The sequence below is a fragment of the Camelus bactrianus genome, chromosome 22 (genome assembly GCF_048773025.1).
Source record: "Camelus bactrianus isolate YW-2024 breed Bactrian camel chromosome 22, ASM4877302v1, whole genome shotgun sequence".
In the NCBI taxonomy this organism is placed as follows: Eukaryota; Metazoa; Chordata; class Mammalia; order Artiodactyla; family Camelidae; genus Camelus; species Camelus bactrianus.
The window spans coordinates 20,893,394-20,911,318 of NC_133560.1; the positions used below are offsets into that span (position 1 = coordinate 20,893,394).

The following is a 17,925-nucleotide window of genomic DNA, read 5'->3' on the forward strand; positions in this document are numbered from 1 at the left end:
AACCCTGCTTAGCAGAGCCCTGTCCCAGTGTTTATTGAGCACCTGCTATGAACTTATTATTCTGGGGCTCCTCTGAGTGTTGATCTCTCAGATTCTTCCAGTTGCTCCAGGAATCAAGACTGTGGTAGACCCCTTTTCACAGCTTCAGTCATTCATTGATTCAGGAAATCAATGTTGAGCACCTACTCCATACCTATTCCTGTCCCACGCAGGTCAGAATCAGTCCAGCCATGAGGTGCTTCTGGTTGGGTGAGGAAGGCAGATGCTAATCTAATCACCACAAAGAGAATTATAATAAACCTGGGAGAGTGACAAATGACAGTATGAAAAACAGGAGTGAGGGAGGGCTTCCTGGAAGAGGTGGTATGAGGGCCAAGATGGTGAATAAAGACCAGAACAGCAAGAGCAAAAGTCCTGTGGCAGATGTGGTCGGTGGGGAGTAGGTGAGGAGGGATAGAGGACACAGCCCACAGGGGCTTGAGAATCTAGGAGTTTTGTTCTTGGGCTGGTGGGAGATGGAATGGAAGTTCTGGAGCAGGAGAGTTAGAGACTTGACTTTTTAAAAAATTATAGTCAATTTACACTGTTGTCTTAATATCTGTGTACAGCATAGTGATTTAGTTATACATATATATGTATATGTGTGTATTTATATGTATATATGTATGTCCTTTTCATATTCTTTTCCATTATTGGCTATTACAAGGTATTGAATATAGTTCCCTGTGTTGTTTATCTATTTTATATACAGTAGTTAGTATCTGCAAATCCTGAACTCCCAATTTATCCCTCCCCACCCCCATCCCCCCCTGGTAACCTTAAGTTTGTTTTCTATGCCTGTGAGCCTGTTTGTTTTGTAAATAAGTTCACTTGTGTGATTTTTTTAGATTCTACATATAAGTAATATCATATGATATTTTTCTTTTTCTTTCAGGCTTACTTCATTTAGTATGATGATCTCCAAGTCCATCCATGTTGCTGTGAATGGCATTCTTTCATTCTTTTTTATGGCTGAGTAGTATTCCACTATATCGATATATCACAAGTTCTTTATCCAGTCATCTGTTTATGGACATTTAGGTTGCTTCCATGTCTTGGTTATTGTAAATAGTGCTGTTACGAACATTGGGGTGCATGTATCTTTTTGAATTAAAGTTTCCTCTGGGTACCTGCCCAGGAGTGGGATTGCTGGATCATATGGTAACTCCATTTTTAATTTTGTTTTTCACAGTGGCTGCACCAAATTACATTCCCACAGATGGGGTTCCCTTTTCTCCACACCTTCTCCAGGAGACCTGACTTGTGAATTGTTCATAGATTCTTCCTGCTGTGGTTCAGCCCTGGTTAAGCCTAGCTGGCCTCAGTATTCCAGTCTGTAAAATGGGTAAGGTGGCTTCTCCAGAACCCTTGCGCTCTTTCTCACCTCCTCTCCTCTGTCTCTTTCTCCCTTGGTCTGACTCTCTCTTACACTGTGGTTCCTACCATGAGTCAGGATGCGTGTCTCCATCAGGGAGACAGGCTGCCTCAGTTTACCTCCCTAGATACCTCCCTCTTCCGTCTCTGCAGCAGCCTCTGGGTAGTTTGGTCAGAAAGAGATGTCATCCCCACCTCTTCCCTTGAACTGGGATAGGGTTGGAGTATCAGGGGCCTCTGGGGACCATGGCCACAGGAGATGACACAGAACAGCCCTGGCCTGGCCTGTGCCCTGCAGTTGCCAGGCCCTTGGCTTGAAGTAAAATGCCCTTCCCTTAACTGTGCACCTTTGCCCACTCCTCCTTTTTTTTTTTAGATATATTCACATACCATACTATTCACCTTTTTTTTTTTCTTTTTGCTGTTCTAATTGGGTGATTTCTACTATTCTGTCTTCCAGATTGCTTATTCATTCTTCTGTATCATCTAACCTGCTGTTTTTTAAAAAAAAATTGTTTATTTATTTATTGGGTTTTGGAGGGGGATGAAGTGGAAGATAATTAGGTTTATTTATTTATTTATTTTAATGGAGTTACTGGGGACTGAACCCAGGACTTTGTGCATGCTAAGCATGTGCTTTACCACTGAGCTATACCCTCCCCACCCCATTCACCCTTTTAAAGTGAACAATTCAATGGCATTTAGTTCATTCACAATGTTGTGCAACCACAATGTTGTTTACTATCTTGTTCCAGAAAACTTCCATCATCCCAAAAGGAACCCAGTTCCCAGGAGCAGGCCCTCCCCATCCCTCTCCCTCAGCCCCTGGCAACCACTAATCTGCTTTCTGTCTGTGGATTGGCCTGTTCTGGACATTTCATATAAGTAGAATCATATATGTGGCCTTTTATGAAAGACACTCAGCATTATGTTGCTTTTTTTTTAATTGAAGTATAGTCAGTTTACAATGTGTCAGTCTCTGGTGTATAATGCATGATGTTTTTGAGGTTCATCCATGTTGTAGCACATATCAGAGCTGAGTAGTCTTCCATTGTATGGATGGACCACGTTTTGTTTATCCATTCATCTGTTAATGGACAGTTGGGTTGTTTCTATCTTTAGGCGATTGTGACTACTACTGCTATGAACACTGTGTACAATGTGTACAAGCTTTGGTGTGAACACCTGTTTTCAATTCTCTTGGTATATAACTAGGAGTAGAATTGTTTGGTCATACTGTAATTCCATGTTTAAATTATAGAGAAACTTGTTTTCCAAATTGCCTACACAATTTACATTCCCATCAACAGTGTGTGAGGACTCCAATTTCCCTATATCCTCATCAACACCTGCTATTCACCCCCCCATTTTTTTTTTTTGAGTCTAACCATCCTAGTGGGTGTGAGGTGGTACCTCACTATGGCTTGATTTGCCTTTCCCTGATGACTAATAATGTCGAGCATCTTTTCATGTGTTTATGGGCCATTAGTACATCTTGGGAGAAATGTTCATCCAAATCCTTGGTTCATATTCCATTGGGTTATTTATCTGTTTATTAATCAATTGTGAGAGTTCTTTATATATTCTGGATATTAATCGCTTGTCAGCTGTGTAATTTGTAAATATTTTCTCGCATTCGGTGGGTCGTCTTTTCCTTCTAAGTGTCCTTTGTCAAAGAAAAGTTTTGAATTTGATGCAGCCCAATTTATGTATTTTCCTTTACTTGCTTGTGCTTTGGGTGTCATATCTAAGAGTTCTCCTTGTCTTTGATGTCCTCTGTTGCAGGAATCTCTCCCCATCCTCCCTGTCACCAGCCTCTCCCCCTGGCTGGCCCTGACCCACCCCCTTACTCCACCGACTCGGTCTGGACATCTGCGTCCTACCCTGTCCCCGCACTGGGAGGCCTCTTCGGGCAGGCACCCGGCAGCTGCCATCAATGTTTAATAACAGAGCGCTCGGAACCTTGGCAGGGACGCGGGAAACCCCGCCCGGAGGCGACCGCCCCTTGGCCACACCGAGCGACGCGCCCCCTCCTCCTCGCGCCGCCGTTGGCCACGCGTGGGGACCGCGACCACGCAGGGTCCCACTTTCCAGGTGGGGGAACCAAGATACGGAGGGGGCGGGAGGGACCCTGCCTGTTCCCTGTGTTGGGAGGATGGCGGAGGTCGCGCCCCGAGCTCTCCCCACCCGGGCCCGGAGCTGCTTCTGGCTCCCGTCCCCGCCCTCGGCTGACCCTGCCCGGCGGGAACCGCCTGCGGGCATGGCGGTTCCTGCCGAAACCAAACGCCCAGGAGGAGAGAAGAAAAACACTCTGCGGGCGGGCGGGCGGGCTGGGACGGGGATGGGGACAGGGAGAGGCTGGCGCGGGAGGAGGGGCAGGTTTCTCCTCCACCAGCCGTGGTGTGCCTTTCGGTGGGGGGCTGGACGGATGCGTGTCACAGAGTCGGTGCACAAATGTCTCCTGGCTTTGCCTCCAGCTAGCTGTGCAGCCTGGGGCTCTCCAGCCTCAGTCTCCCTATCGGTGGAATGGGGGTAGTTAACTCTCCTGGGGGGCTGTGAGACGCGAATAGGGTTTCTGGCTCCGGAGTCTCCCACCTTAGGGAGCTGTGTCCCTAACAACATCTTCAATAACACTGATGTCTCATTTTGCTCAAGAGCACGCAGACATTTGTTCCAGGAGGGGCTCCTCCCGCTGCTCTTGCATTCCCAGCTCCCCAGGATCTGCTAGGTTGTGTGGAGCTATGTCTCTCTGATTGGCCCCTGCATCTCTTTTGTCTCTCTGCCTCTCCTTCTATCCTGTTTCCCTCTCTTTCTCTTCTGTCTCGTGTCTCCCTGTCTATTTCTGTCCATCCCACGCCTCTTTCTCTCTCTGCCTCTCCTTCTATCCTGTTTCCCTCTCTTTCTCTTCTGTCTCGTGTCTCCCTGTCTATTTCTGTCCATCCCACGCCTCTTTCTCTCTCTGCCCCTCCCTACCACACTTGACGTGTCTGTCTCATTTCTCTCCCTATCTTTCTGTCTCACCCTATCTCTCTGTCTCTCACTGCTTCTGACTCTCCCTCAACTCTGCTCCAGATCTCCTAGACTAGGTCTGTGTCAGCCGGGTCAGCTCAGGCCTGGCCAGTGTCTTAAAGTCCAGATTTTCCTGTAACAAGCCAAGATCCTAATCTCCCCCAAGTGCCCCTTTTATGTCCTCAGGGTCCAGCTCCAGGCGACCTAGGGGACTCACCTGCTGCCCAGAAGACCCAAACCACATAAGAATCCCTCTCTAACCCTGAAACTCAGCAGCTCAAAACCCATAGACACAGGGGTCAGCTCTGATTTTTCAAAAAATTCTTCTTTTTTCAATCGAAGTGTAGTTGATTTACAATGTTAGTTTCAGGTGTACAGCAAAGCGATTCAGTTATGTATATACATACACATATACATATATTTTCAGATTCTTTTCCATTACAGCTCATTACAGGAAATTGAATATAGTTCCCTGAGCTATATACAGTAGGTCCTTGCGCTCCAATTTGTTTTTCTTTCTTTTTTGTTTGTTTTTCCTCTCTTTTTTTCTTTTTGTGTATTTTTGTGTGTTTGCTTTTTTTTTTCCTGGCTGTGGTGTATTTTGATGGGGAAACTAAGGCCTGTATCATGCAGAGTCTTGTCCAGAGCCCCCAGCTTCAGTGCCATCACTGGTCACCCTGGTCCAACTACCAGGCTCTGTGGCTCTCAGGCTGCCCTCCAACCTACCCCCGCACCCCACCCCCGAAGGCTGGCCCCATAAATGGTCACTGCACATGGTTCCACCCAGACAAGCTGGGCGGAGACACCCTCACCTCCCAGAGCTAGTTTCCCAAGGGCAGGTTTGGCGGGTGGCCCAGGCTGTGTCCCAGTGGCATTGGCAGCTGCCTGGTACCAGCTGGGAATGGGGACCCGAGGGTGAGGTCTGAGGCGAGGCCTCAGTCCCAGGGAGTCTCTGGGGTTGGGAAGCCCCGCAGTGTCCCCTCCCTCTCCTCACTTTCATCATGGTAAGGGGGGCAGGGAGGAAATTTCTGGGCTTCTCAGGCTGAGGGTCCTTTCTTCAGGAAACACCCCACCCCTCACAAACTGCCTCCAAACCTTTAGGGATCCCCAGTTCTGAGTACCTTCCTCTGGCCCAGTCTTGACTCTATGAAGCTGGAGGTATCTATATTGGGCCCAGACCCCCCTAAGTTGGACATCTCTCCACACAAGGCAGGCACCTGAAGGTAGCTAGGAATGAGTGAACAAGCGAGTGAACAAACACGAGATATACCTGCATCCTAGAACCACAGAAACTAAAGCCAGAAACATCGAAACTGGAATTTTTAGCACACCCCTGGGGGGCTTCCACCCCTGCCTGCATCTAAAGCCAGGGACTGAACAATACATTCCAGGGTGGAACATTTGATGATGTGTGTCCCTCCCCCCAGGCAGGATGCGGCTCTGGTGCCCAACGTCCAGCGTTCACATCTTGCCTCTGCCACTCATTGACCTGAATGACCGCTTCATCTCTCAGAGCCTCAGTTTTCCCATCTGTAAAACAGGGATGATGCCCTGGTCTTGGGGCTGTTGTGGGAGTAAATGAAGCTGTGTGAAGCTAGGTCAAGCCTAATTTTAACTGTGAGTGGTGAGCCTCCTCCCTCTGACAAGGATTGAAATTGGAGAAAATCAAAGAAAGATAGAAGGAGATTAGTTTCATCAGGAGAAAGCTGACCTCCCTGGTCAAGGAAAGTCAAGGCCAAAGTCTTCCTTGGGGCCACAAGGCCAGGCTGGCCTTGCTGCTCCCACTTTCCCCTCTTAACCCTGCTCAGACCACATTGGCCTCCTGAAAGTGCCTTCAACAAGTCCGCCACTTTCCTGCCTCAGGGACTTTGCACAAGCTGTGCCTCCACCAGAGACCAGCTTGCCCCAAGACACCCAGATGTTTCCCCTGCCTCCTTCAGGTCTCAGCTCAAAGTCCACTCCTGCCCACATGCCCTTTCTTCCTCTCCTACCATCAGGAGTCTAGATTTTGTTCACAGCAGGGTCAAATCAATGAGCTCACAAATAATCACACTGATTGTGAATCATTTATCAGATGCCTACTGTGTGCCAGGCCCTGGGCTCGGTGTCTGGGGACATAGCTGGGGATAATTGAGACATCCCTGCCCTTGTGGCACTCATGATCTGGGGGCCAGGAGGGAGATGGACAGTACAGATAATGTGGGACACACAACCAGATGTGACAGAGGAAGGGTCTTTCCCAATATGTAGTCACAGAGGCCCTCCTGGAAGAGGTAGCACTGGGGCCCAGGGCCAGAATGAGCCAAGGGAGAGAGCAGGAGGTGTGGGTGAGAAGGTTCCAGGCAGAAACAAGAGCTCCAACTTGGGAATGAGCTTGTTTGCCAGGAGGTAGTGGAGGGAGATGATGGGGGGAGGGCACCAGGGCTGGACCCCATGGGGCCTTAGGGACTGTGGGGAGGGTGATGGTCTCCAACTTAGAAACAGTGCAGCACCCTGGGAGGATGTCTAGGCGGATGATAGGACTTGATTTATGTCTCCCAAGGGAAGGACATGACCACATGCGGTCACTCTGGTGGCTGTGTGTTTCTCACTAGTTCACAGATGGAGAACCTGAGTCATTCACTCAGCATCCCCAAGTCCAATGTGCCCTGCTGGGAGCCTGAAATCTCCACCCGCACCCCCACCCCCACCCCCGGCACACATTCCATGTGCCCACTTGCAGATGGGGTAACTGAAGCACAGAGGCACTGGCACTCCCCGAGATCCCCCAGGAACAGCCTTCAGCCCCCTCCACATTCCCTGTCCTTCCCCCGCGTGGCGTCACGTCACTGGGGGACTTTCTCAGAGGGCGGAAGCAGCAGCGCTGGTTTCACAAGTGGGTGACTAAGGCCGCAGGCCCGGTTTTGATTTGCAAATAGCGTCCGGCTCCAACCGCCTGTTGCTGCCTTCTGGACGGTGTCTGTGCTTAAGAGGAAAAGGCTGGACACAACGTGCTGGCTGCGGAGGCAGGGCGCCCCCGGGTCACGGGAGAGTTAGGGGTCCGGGGTCTGAGATTGCACTGAGCCCTCCTCACTGTTAGCTTCCATCACTCATTCAATCAACAGCCAATGCTTAATTCATGCTTTATGCTTTGTGCTTTAGCACATTTTATTCTCCCAGGGAACTTATATTAAGTGCATACCAGATCGTGTCAGGTATTTACTCACTGAATCATCCCAGCAGTCCTATGAGGCACTGCATGAGTTTCCAGGGAATGCTATAACAGATGACGGTAATCCTGGTGCTTAATACAACAAAAATATACTCTTTTGGCTTCTGGTGGCAGCTGGCGACCCTTGGTTGTTCCTTGGTTTGTAGTCAAATCACTCCAGTCTCTGCCTCCACCAGAGAACTGAGGCACAGAGAGGTCAAGTCACTGATCTGAAGGGCTAGGACTTAAACCCCAGCCAGCTGGAGCCTAGATTTACTCACTTCTCTGCTCCGGAATCACCTCCAGTCTGCTGTGTGCTAGGTCCTTGCCAGGAGCAGTGGACACAGAAAGGAACAAGAATTCCAGCATTAGGAATGTGGCTTTTGAACCTCAGGCTGATGACTGTTCTGTTTATTAGGTTATGATCTTAGGATCAAGGGTCTCCCCTATAGTGGGCTGAATGATTACACTCCAAAACACGTGTCCACCTGAAACCTGTGAATGGGATGGAATTAAGGTAAGGATCTCAAGATGAGCTCATCCTGGATTAGGATGAGTCCCAAATCCAATGATGAGTGTTCCAATAAGATAAGAAAAAGGATGAGATGTGAGACAGAGGAGATGGCCACGTGAAGACAGAAGCAGAGACTGCTGTAAGCCAAGACATGCTAAGGGTTGTAGGCAGCTACCAGAAGCCAGGAGAGAGGCATGGGACAGATTCTCCCTCAGAGCCTCCAGAAGGAACCAACCCTACCAGCACCTTGATCTCAGACTTTTGGCTTCCAGAACTGTGAGAGAATACATTTTTGATGTTTTAAGCAACCCAGTTCATGGTACTTTGTTTTGGTAGCCCCGGGAAACTCCCACACTTCCTCCCATCCCAAATAATGATGCCCCGTCTTTGTCCTCTTCATGGAGTTATAGGGTTTCTTTATATATGTTTGATACTATTCCTCTGTTAGTCAAGTATATTGCAGATATCTTTCCCTAGTTTGTTTTTCTTTTCATTTTTTTTTAAATTGAAATATATAGTCAGTTTATAATGCATCGATTTCTGGTTTACAGCATAATGTTTCAATTATGCATATATATACACATATTTGTTTTCATATTTTTTTCATTATAGATTACTACAAGATATTGAATATAGTTCCCTGTGCTATACAGAAGAAAACTTGTTGCTTATTTTATGTGTAGTAGTGTGTATCTGCAAATCTTGAACTCTCAGTTTATCCCTTCCCACCCTCCTTCCCTCCAGTAACCATAAATTTGTTTACTATGTCTGTGTCTTCCCCTAGTTTGTTATTGTGTATATAAATATATATATATATATATATATATATATATATATATATATATATATATTTTTTTTTTTTTTTTTTTTTTTTTTTTTTTTGCACATAACCCCTTCACCCACATGGGCTTGAGTTTTGTGTGATGTGGGAATCCAGTTTAATAATTTAATTGTTTTTAACATGGATTCTCACTTTCCAGATCCTTTATAAGATAGTCTCCCCTTTCTACTGCTGGGACAGACCTTCTCCAACTTGGAGCAAAATTCCTAACCTGCATTGGGTGTCTGTGAGTTGATCAATGTGTCTCTCCTGTGCCAACATCCCTCTGGTTCAATTACAGGCTTTGTAATGGGTTCCAGCATCTGGTAGGACAGGTCACACTGCCCTGTTCTTCTGCAGAAGCATCCTGGCTATTTGCAACCTTCTGCTTTTCCAGATAAAAATTTGAATCATCAAGTTCTGGGGGAAGAACTCTGTTTTGACTTTGATTGGAGTTGTGTTAAAACTTCAGAGGGAATCAGTGTCTTTTGAGCCTCAGCCTCCCTGTCCAAGAATATGATACATCCACCGTCCCCGTTGCTTCCTTCTTATCTCTTAATACAGCTGTTTTTGTTTCCCTGAAGGGTTCAGAGCACCATTTCCTTCATTTATTCCTCTTTTCTGTTGCAGGGTCCTTTCACCAGATCTTCCATTCACCACTGCATTTTTTTATGCTTCAGATTTTTTTTTTTAGTTGAAATATAGTTGATTTACACTATTGTGTTAGTTTCTGATGTGCAGCATAGTGATTTAGTTATACATATATTTTTTTATATTCTTTTTCATTATAGGTTATTACAAGGTATTGAATATAGTTTCCTGTGCTATAGAGTAGGATCTTGTTGTTTATCTATTTTTTGTATAGTAGTTTATATCTGCTAATTCCAAACTCCTAATTTATCCTCCCCCTGCTTTCCCTTTGGTAACCACGAATTTCTTTTCTATGTCTGTGAATCTGTCTCTGTCTTGTAAATAAATACATTTGTATCACTTTTTCAGATGCCACATATAAGTGATATCAAATGATATTTGTCTTTCTCTACTTACTTCACTTAGTATGATAATCTCTAGGTCCATCTACATTGCTGCAAATGGCATTGTTTCATTCTTTTTTATGGCTGAGTAATATTCCATTATAGATCCTGCCTGTTTGGAGATGTGTGTCAAGCCCATTTTAAGCCCCTGACTTATCCGTCCTCATATTCTCACTCCTGGTGGAAGCCATGGTTTAGAGAGATTTTTTTTCCTGGTGAAATGACAGGTTTCTCTAGATCTAGTCATTTTGATCCCAGTCCATTTCCTCAGGAACATCAAAGATAAGGCCAACCCCAGTCCCTGAATCTCCAGTAATGAGATGAGTCCCCAGGTCCCCTAAAACCTCAGGCCATCACTTCTCACTTCCCCTCACTCCCCCAGCCCCAGCTTTCCCCCAGCATCTCCCAGGGAGGTGGCCCATGGGAGGGGAGGTCACTCTGTGTATTAGATGTGCCCCCTCCCTCAGGGGTGAGGAGGGGCAGTCACTGCTCGGGTCATTCTGCCCATGGGTGTGGGGGTGTGCACATGGCGATGGTGGGGTAGGGGGCAGTGTGGGTGTTGGGGGAGTGGGGATGCTAGGAGCAGAATTCCCAGCCACCCACTCGAGGCTGCCTGGCACCTCTTTCTCAGGCCTGGGCCATTCCCAAAGTTTTCTCAGCATCCCCCACTCTGGTGCCCCTGGGCCAATCTCCAGGAAGAGCTGAGATTTCCCTCAGTCTTGGACATCAGGCCTGGGATCAGCCTCAAGAGCCCAGAGGTCATTTAAAAATGCTCTGTGTCATGGAAAAATTTCAAACACACCCTGCAGTCAAGAACACACAGTGACCCGTGGGCCATCCCCAGATTCACAGTGACCCTGCTGCTCTCACCCTGTGTCCACGACACCCCTTCCCCCTCGACCTTATTAGGTTTGGGCTAATCCCAAGGTCAGGCTCCTCACCTGAGATGCAGAATTTTTCTTACAGGACAAACTCGGTTCCAAAACCAAAATCGCCCCTGAGACCCACCAGAAACTTGAGTCCCTTTCATCTGTTGGCCTCCAGCCTTCAGGGTCCTTCCAGCATCTCTCCAACCTGAGGGTCCCAACCACTGTCATAGCCTTGGAGCTGCTGGTTGGGAGCTTGGGATCTTGGTTTCTCCATCTGTATGTCAAAGGGGCACCAGTCTCAGGCCAGGGAGGGGTCCACAGGGCAGACCTGAGGGGTAGGACTAATGGCTCTTGCTTTCTATGCCTCCCCAGCCCCCATCTCTGCTGTTGTCTCCCTGTCTCTCTCTCCATCTCTCTCTCTCTGTGTCTATATCCCTCTGCTTGTCTCTCTCCCCTACTTTTTCTCTCTCTGTTTCTCTTTCTCTGTCTCTCTCTCTCCGATCTTGCTGTCTCTGTCTCCCTGTCTCTCCCTATCTGTGTGTGTGTCTCTCTCCCTGTCTCTCACTATCTCTCTCTGCCTCTCTGCTTGTCTCCCTCTGTCTCCCTCTGTCTCCCTCGTCTCCCAATGTCTGTCTGTCTGTCTCACAGGTGTATCCAGTCCACTGTCTGACTTCCCTGCAACCCCTGCACCTACTGCTGGGCCTCCAGTCTGAGGGGCACAAGCTATTGGTGAACCTCCAGTGAATAGTTGATGGGCTGAACTTTCAAAGGAGGTCAAAATTGCACCCACTGGGCCCAGCCCAGGTCTGGCCACCTTGCTCTGAACCTATTAATCCCCCTACTCTGGGGGCCACATGGCTGGGTCCCCAAAGCAGCCCTCTAGGTCCCCTTAGCAGGCCATGAGCTCCCCCATTGGTCACCCTGAGTCCAACTTCTCAGTGACTCGAGGACTCTAGAGTCTCAGGATACTGGCCCGGGCTCCTCACTCTCCCCAAGATTGTTCTAGAATAGAAGCAGCCCCAAGACTGGACCTTGTCAAGGGACATCTGTGCACTGGGGCGTGGCTGGGACAGTGCTGCTGCTCCACTGGGGTGGCCCAGGCCACGCAGGGAAGGCTCCTGCCCTGTAGATTAGCAACCCGAGTATTTGGACAACGGTGAGATGTGCCATCTATTCTTTATGTTGACCTTCATCAGCGTAAAACAAAACAGCAGCAGAGAGGGCAAAAGATACTAAATCCAACCCAGGATTTATTTATCCTACCTGACAGTACCTACCACATCACCTCCAATCTACTTGGTCCCCGCAACAGCCCCCCCAGTGAGGGGGTCCTTACCTCTATAGTACAGACGTGGAAACTCAGGCAACATCTCTGTGCAACTGTAACAGCCAAAATACCTCCATTTCTAAATGGACTGATCTTTGACCTCCTTCCTGTGTTTAGATAATGGTACACTCACATATCTTTCACGAATGCTTTGTGTATATCATGTTAATATTGACACAACTTAAAATACAAATGTGGAGGGAGGGTATAGCTCAGTGGTAGAGCAAATGCTTAGCATGCATGAGGTCTTGAGTTCAATCCCCAATACCACCATTTAAAAAAAATAAATCTAATTGCTTCCCCCCTAAAAAAAGAGGGAAGGTAGAGTTGCTATAGACTGAATGTATGCGTCCCCCCCCAGATTCATAAATTAAAATCCTGATCCCCAATATGATGGTATTGGGTGATGGGGCCTTTGGGATGTGATCAGCTCATAAGGGTGGAGCCCCCATGATAGGATTAGAAGAGACGTGGGAGAACCCACTTCCTCCTTCTTCTCTCCACCCTGTGAGGACGCAGCAAGAAGACAGCTGTCTCCAAACCAGGAGTTCTCACCAGACTCCACATCTGTTGGCACCTTGATCTGGGACTTCCCAGCCTTCAGAACTTTGAGAAATAAATATCTGTTTAAGCTCCCCAACATTTGAGATATTAATATATATGTTAATATCCATATATATTAATAATATGTATTATCTATAGATAAGTAGATAGATAGATAGATAGATAGATAGATAGATAGATAGATAGATAGATAGATATTAATGGAGGTACTGGGGATTGAATCCAGGACCTTGTGCATGCTAAGCACATGTTCTACCACTGAGCTGTACCCCAACCCTCTCTGGTATTGTTGTCATAGAAACTGAAACTGACTAAGACTGCATCCTGGGGTCACCACAAGTCCTTGGCCAGCAGCTTCTTCCTCCAGAGTCTGTTTCCCTGTCTGTAAAATGGGGATACTTATGGAACCAGCCTGGTGGGCTTTTTTTTGTTTTATTGAAGTATAGGTGATCTACAATATTATGTTAGTTTCAGGTGTACAATAAAGTAACTCACACAACATTGTAAAATGACTATAACTCAGTTTAAAAAAGTTTAAAAAAATAAAGTGACTCAGTTATATACATGTATATATATTCAGAGTATTTTCAATCATAGGTTATTACAAGATACTGAGTATAGTCCCCCATGCTATACAGTGGGTCCTTGTTGTTTATCTATTTCATATATAGTAGTGTGTGTATGTTAATCCAAACTCCTAATTTATACCCCCTCCTTTCCTCTTTGGTAACCAAAATTTTGTTTTCTATGTCTGTGGGTCTGTTTCTGTTTTACAAATATATTCATCTGCATCATTTTTTAGATTCCACATATAAGTGATATCATAGGGTATTTGTCTTTCTCTGTCTGACTTACTTCGCTGAGTATAATATTCTCTAAGTCCATCCATGTTGCCACAAATGGCAACATTTCATTCTTTTTAATGGCTAAGTAATATTCCATTGTATATATATATCACATGGTCTTAAACCAATTGTCTGTTGGTGGGCACTTGGGTTGTTTCCAACTTTTGGCTATTGTAAATAGAGCTGCTGTGAACATTGGGGTGCATGCATCTTTTCAAATTCGATTTTTGTCTTTTCCAGATATATGCCCAGGAACGGGATTGCTGGATCATATGGTAGCTCTGTTTTTAGCTTTTTTTAAAGGAACCTCTATAGTGGCTGCACCAATTTACTTTCCTGGTGGGGCTTTTGTGGCTATTAAATGAGGTCTCTCCCAGCAAGGCCTGGCTGGGCGCTCACCGGGGTTAGTGGTGCTATTACGGTGGTTGTTCTTGTTGCCACCCAAGCCCTCATTCTTGGCCCTGAGACTTCCCAGCTGGGCATCTTGAAGCTCTTCTCTCTGCCTCCTGACCCCATCCAGCAGCCTATGGCTGTGTCCCATTCCCCCTGTGCGTGTCTCCTGAGATGGCCAGGGCCTTGTGGGAGAGGAGGGTGTACCTGGGAGGCAGGCGATTGTGGAAATTCCAGGGCAGAGGCGATGTTGGGTGATGTTTGTCTTGCTCCCGCCAGGGCTGAGGTTGGGCTGGGGCTTTCATCCTTCCCTCTGTGGGCGATTCAGGACACAACGTCCTGCCCAACTTGCCATGCAACCCTGGTCATCCTAAACTTAGCCTAGCCAGCCTTGCTTCTGGAGCTGGAAAATTGTCAAGAGGAGCTGGGAGTGGCATGAAAACAGCCCTTGAAACCATCATGTTCCCTGCCATCCCAGAACCTTTGCACATGCTGTGCCCTCTGCCTGGAACTCTCTGTCCTCTGTTTATATCTCCCCATCCAGGTTTCCATCAGGTCCTCCAGGAAGCCCTCCTAGACTTCTAGCACCGGGGATCTCCTTTGGCAGGTCTTGTCCAAGTTGCCAGTTGGCACTTATGGTGATGGCTGTGTTAATATCCATCTCCTTTGTTGATGGAGAACCCTGGGCAGGCAAGGATTGAGGTGCCTGGCATACAGTAAGTATTCAATAAAGAGTTGTGGGATCAGTTACTGAATTCAGTAACTACTTATTGAATCCCATTTTCCATTCACTCAATAACTCTTTACAGAGCCTTGCAGGGCACTGGGCCAGATTCTGGTTGCTGGGAACACACTATAAATGAAAAAATCTAGGACCCCCTGCCCTCCTATGGGACCGCTGTGGTCCGGAGCTCTTGCTGATGTTCTAGTGAGACTCTTGAATAATAATGCAATTCTTATCACTCAGGCCCTGGTCCTCAGAGACAGATGGTGCATTTATGAGTCAATCATCAGCCCTTACTCAAGGCGCATGCGCATGAGCTCCTGGGAGAGAAAGACGGTGAATGTCAGTGGTACCACACACCAAGGACTTCCTCTGTGCCTGGTCTGGAATTCCCTCTGGATCTTCACAACCTTCTGTAGGGGAGGCTTCATCAAAGTGGGACCAGATTTGGCAAATAAACATCATGGCACCCAGGGCAATACATTTTTTTTTTTAGTATATCCCCAAATGTTGTGTGGTCTATATTTATACTAAAAGAAAAATTTTATTGTTTATCTGAAATTCAGAGTTAACTGGGTGTCCTGTATTTGTTTTGGCCACCCTGTTCCATCCTTGTGCCTTTTTCACATATAGGGAAGCAGAGGCCCAGAGAGCTTAAGTGATGTGTCGAGAGAGAATCCAAGTGGGACCACGGGACCCAATGCCCTCAGTGCTCAATTCCTGCCCTCACCAAAGAGCCCAGACTGAGCACTGGGTCCTTTGAGTGAGCAAAAGCCACACCTCGCCTGGACTGGGAGCACCCTCACTCCTGGTGCTGGAGGCAGCTACAGGAGAAAGGTCCCCAGAACCAGGGCCCTCTGTAAACAGGAGGAGCCCATCCCACCGTCCGGATTCTGGCATCCGGAAGCAGGGCGGATGGTCTCCTGTAAATAGCCGGTCTCATGTCACTGTAAACAGCTGGTGTCTAGAGTTGTCACAGTGCCCAAGTCTTGGTGTGACTGCCCTGTGACTCGATACCCTGCCACCGGCCCCTGTCATTGGATACTTGGTAAACAGTGTTCTGAGAATAGGCAGCAGCGCCCCATCTGGTGATTGCCGTGCTGGGGCCAGTGGCTGCGTCCAGCTTAAACCCAGGTCCTGTCACCCTGTTAGCCATCCACACTTCCTTGGTTCTGAAACGTCATAAATATCGAGTCCTAACCTGTTACTTGTCAATAGTTAGACACTGTCAGTCATCAACTTGCCCTAAGATTTCTTAGCTGGCGACCTGGAAGCATTTTAAACGTAGTTCTGTTACTTTATAAACAACGAATCCTGATACTTTGTTACCCACAGGGGTTGACAAACAGCTCTGGCCAGATCTAGAAATGGCTTCCACACTTTTCAATGATTGAAGATGCATCAAAAGAAGATGATTTTGTGACACATGAGAATTATATGAAATTCAGTGTTGGGGGTGAGTATAGCTCAGTGGTACAGCACACGCTTAGCGTGCAGAAGGTCCTGCATGCTCAGTACCTCCATTCAAAAAAAAAAAAAAAAAAGAAGAAGAACTGTATGAAATTTAAATTTCAGTGTCCATGAATAAAATTTTATTGGGTTACAGTCATGCTCACTCATTTGAGTATTGTTTGCAGCTGCTTTCAAGTGAGCTGAGTTGACTAGTTGCAACAAACACAGCATGGACCACAGAGCTGAGAATATTTATAAACTGGATACTTATAGAAAAGGTTTGTCACCTCCCGACCTAAGCTCTCAGGCAGTCCCTGCTCCGTATACTATGCTTAGTATCCTGTTAGTAGTCAGTGGTCCATGATGTTCATATATTGTGCAAACAATGAGTTCAATGGTCCACGATGTTCATATATCATGTAGTGAGTCCCCTGACTTTAAGAGTCACATTCAGCCTGATGTGCTGACATGCTTGGTCTAGTGACTATGGTCTCTGACAGCAGTTAATGTTTCCTGAGATTGTCTCAACAGTCAATCCTGGGAAATGCAACCAAGAGAGACCCAAAGGGTGACTGAGAATTAGGCAAAGGATAAAAGAAGGATCTTGACACACTTGGGAAGGACCTTGAACCTGAGTGGAGGAGCTGGACTTCCTCTGTAGGGTGATGGGAAGCTGTGGCCAGAGTGTGAGTAAAGGAGGGGCATGATCAACGGAACCTCTCCTGACCTTGGATATCCCATCCATGCTATGGGCTGAAATGCCAAAATAAGGACCTGTGTAGGCCTGGAGTCTGGAAGGGAAAGATGCTCTGGATTGTGATGGGTAGGGTTTCAATTCTGCTCCCCCCACCCCCACACCTCAAACACCAAGCAGATTGTGGGAGGGAGGCAGCAAGGATCTGGAGGCCGGGGGTGAGGCCAGAGACTCTCCCTTAGGGGGATGTGCTCTGGGTTCCCGCAGTCTCCTTTGTTATTGCCTGTTCATTGGACACTCACTGGGTGCTGCAGCCCTGCCCTCTGCGAGCTCCCATTACAGAGGGGAGGTGGAGGATGACCGAACCCATCAATACATTGTAATTGTGAATTTTCAGAAGTGCAAGGGAAGGGCTGAGAGAGAGAATGAGGCAGGGCAGCTTAGGTCAGGGAGGCTGAGGGGCCTCTGAGAATGGGGATGTTTGAACTTAGACCTGGAGGAGAAGATAAGGGCCTTGTGAGGAGTGAGGGAAGGGCTAGCTGGGTAGAAGGAACAGCCAGTATAAAGGCCCTGAGGTGGGACTGAACCTGTTGTGATGGAGGCTGTGGAGGCCAGGCCGCAGGGGACCTTGTGGGCTTAGGGGAGGGTGTGTAAGTGTTGGGATATGAGCCTTGTTTCAAGTTCTCATGGCTTCCCTGGGGCTGGGACATTGAGACACCAGCAAGAAATCCCCATAGCACTGGCTGGGCCTTGGAATATCTTTGGTCTATTTCACAGATGAATCAGTTGGTGTGGAACTGATGTGAGGGCAAGACTAGAGGGGCTGAAGGCCTGGGCAGGGGAGTTTCCAGAGCACATAGGCCTCTGGGTGGAATGGAAATGTCTTGCTTGTCTTTCTTCCTTTCTTCCTTTCTTTCTTCCTTCCTTTCTTTCTTCCTTTCTTTCTTTCTTTCTTTCTTTCATTCTTTCTTTTTCTTTCTTTCTTTCTTTCTTTCTTTCTTTCTTTCTTTCTTTCTTTCTTTCTTTCTTTCTTTCTTTCTTTCTTTCTTTCTTTCTTTCTTTCTTTCTTTCTTTCTTTCC

General features: G+C 47.2%; 1 long non-coding RNA gene across 1 annotated transcript; it reads left to right on the plus strand.

Annotated features, from left to right (window-relative positions):
* Positions 1-2,271: 2,271 nt before the first annotated feature.
* LOC123613414 (uncharacterized) lies at positions 2,272-17,925 on the plus strand. The gene is made up of 3 exons (XR_006720767.2): positions 2,272-3,507; positions 14,520-14,691; positions 14,943-17,925. It is a non-coding gene; the product is annotated as an uncharacterized LOC123613414 (long non-coding RNA).